The following is a 2,487-nucleotide window of genomic DNA, read 5'->3' on the forward strand; positions in this document are numbered from 1 at the left end:
GAACCTACGTGAATATGGTTACCGTATAATTCATCCCTTTTGACCCCTGTGTTTAGGACGACTCAAGGTTAAACTGTCAACTCTGATGATATCATCCGAATCGTGCTCAACTCAATTAGTCCTGTGACTCCTCACTAGGACTACCCTGGCCAAGATTTTGCTAAATTGAAACACGACTGTACACAGCTCCTAAACTGGAGTGGTCAATCCCATCTTGACACACGCACCGACAAGTCAAGTACTTGACTACACCCAGCAACCTTCCGTCACTGAATTAGAAATTCAGGTAGTCCAGTGCCTAAGTGCAGTGAGTTGCTTGCAAGTCACCATGGCGGTCTCAGGTCGGAGGGACATTTATACCCATATCCCATCGGAGCAAATCTTGACAGCAGAAATAGCTCCGGAGTTGGTCACGTTCAGTGCAGATGTACCATTACATCTCACCTGTATGCCATACCAGTATCTCCACACTCTTTGGTTATGAGGACAACCAACCCATATGGCACACAATGACCTATGCTCGATAAACGTTGTCGTCCTTGGTAACAACGTATCATTTGGTCGCGAACATGTTTAAGGACTAAGCGACAAATCCTCCTTTGTCGAGTCTAAATAGTCCTAAGGACTTCACCACAACACAGGAGTTCATTAGAAGATGAAACATTTGTGATGAAAAAATATCAAAATAACTTTTATTTATTTATAATTCATGTACTAATACAAAAGGAGCACAACCGTCAACAGGCTGACGATTGGCTTTGGGACACTATTCCCAACAATAAGTTGGAACCTGATGGATTATATTTAAAAGAGAAATATTAACTTGGACTTGTTTAAATACCTCTAAAATTTTGTCTAAATATTCAGATTTATTGGATTTCAGTCTATTTGGAAAAGGAGCTCTAGGACTTTTAAGTACTGGACTAGGTGAATTTTCAGTTTCTGGTGCTTGAGGTTGAAAGGTAGTAGTTTTAGAAGGTGACTCGGCAGATGAGTCCTCTATATCATCAAGTGAAACTACCTTATTGTCTATTTATTTTTTCGATCTTAAGGTATGAATGGCATTTACACCATTAACTTGGTTTTCTTGTTGGGGTCGTGGACCATTTTGGTTCCTAGGATTTGGCTCAGGTTGGCTAGGTAACCTACCATGTTCTCGTTCACTAATGGTCGAAGCCAGCTGACTTACTTGCATTTTCAGATGGGCTATAGCTTGGATGTTATTATTTATAAGTTGACCCGTGGTTTGCATAAAGCTGGTATGTGTCTTCATCATGGCTTCTAGGCTTTTCTCTAAAGAGGTAATTTTCTTGTCATTATCATGGAAGCCTGGCGGGTTGTTCATCACTGGGTTGGACCTTAGATTTTGCTGATTGAAATTTGGATTGCCTACATTAGGATTCTGAGACCATGAGAAATTCGGGTGATTCCTCCAACCTGGGTTATATGTGGGTGCATAAGGATTGTTTAATGGTCCTTGATAGGTGGCATTCACCTGTGCACACTCATTCGAGTAGGAACATTCTTCTAAGACATGGTCTGGTGCATTGCACCCTTTACACATGGGTGCAGATATTTGATTTACATTGGCTGGTCTCTGTAATTTTAAGGCTTCCAATCTATGTGTTAAGGTTGCAATCTTGGCCTCTGATGCTAGGGTTGGTTGAATTTGATGCATTCCTCCTCTTGAAGGTGTAGCTTTATCAGGTTCCCTAGTTGTTTCCCACTGTAAATTTTTCTCGGCTAGGTCTTCTAAGAATTTTCAAGCTTCAGTAGTTTCTTTATCCATAAATTGGCCTTGGCACATGGACTCTAGCATGGTTCTTGAGTTTGAATCTAACCCCTCATAGATGATCTGGCATAGTCTCCAAGTTTCTATTCCATGGTGTGGGCATTGGGTCAAAAGATTCTTGAAACGATCAAAGTACTTCCAAAATGATTCACCAGCTAGTTGGTAAAATTGATTTATTTCATTCCTAATCCTAGCTGTTTTATGATGGGGGAAATACTTTTTCAAAAATGTTCTCACAAAGCCCTCCCAGGTAGTGACAGAATGGTTTGGCAGACTTAAAGCCACTTCTTAGCATTATCCTTAAGGGCAAATTTGATTAATCTAAGTTTGATCTCATCCTCTGTTAATTGCAGTTTCATGGTTGCACATACCTCCTCAAATTCTCTAATAAATATATAAGCATCCTCTAATCCTGTGAATTTTGGAAGCATATCTATGATTTGAGGTTTGATTTCAAAATTGTTAGCTGTGGGTTGTGGCAACCTGATACAAGATGGTTGGATGGAGCCAACTGGATAACACAAATCCTTAAGGATCATGGGTTGGATTGGTTCAGCCATTGGAACAACAGGAATTGACTCAATTCTAACTAGACGACCCGACATTCTTCTCCACACACGAGGTGTACGGTTCTCGATGTTTATACAATTTTTTTTTATAAAATTTTTATGTATAAGAAAAAGAAAGAAAAGAGA

At 39.9% G+C, this 2,487-nt stretch overlaps 1 non-coding gene across 1 annotated transcript; it reads left to right on the top strand.

The window, feature by feature from the left end:
* The first annotated feature begins 1,877 nt into the window (after window positions 1–1,877).
* On the top strand, window positions 1,878–1,984 carry LOC140851335 (small nucleolar RNA R71). Its single transcript, XR_012134087.1, has one exon. It is a non-coding gene; the product is annotated as a small nucleolar RNA R71 (small nucleolar RNA).
* Window positions 1,985–2,487: the final 503 nt, after the last annotated feature.

This window comes from Elaeis guineensis, chromosome 8 (assembly GCF_000442705.2).
Source record: "Elaeis guineensis isolate ETL-2024a chromosome 8, EG11, whole genome shotgun sequence".
Taxonomy (NCBI): Eukaryota; Viridiplantae; Streptophyta; class Magnoliopsida; order Arecales; family Arecaceae; genus Elaeis; species Elaeis guineensis.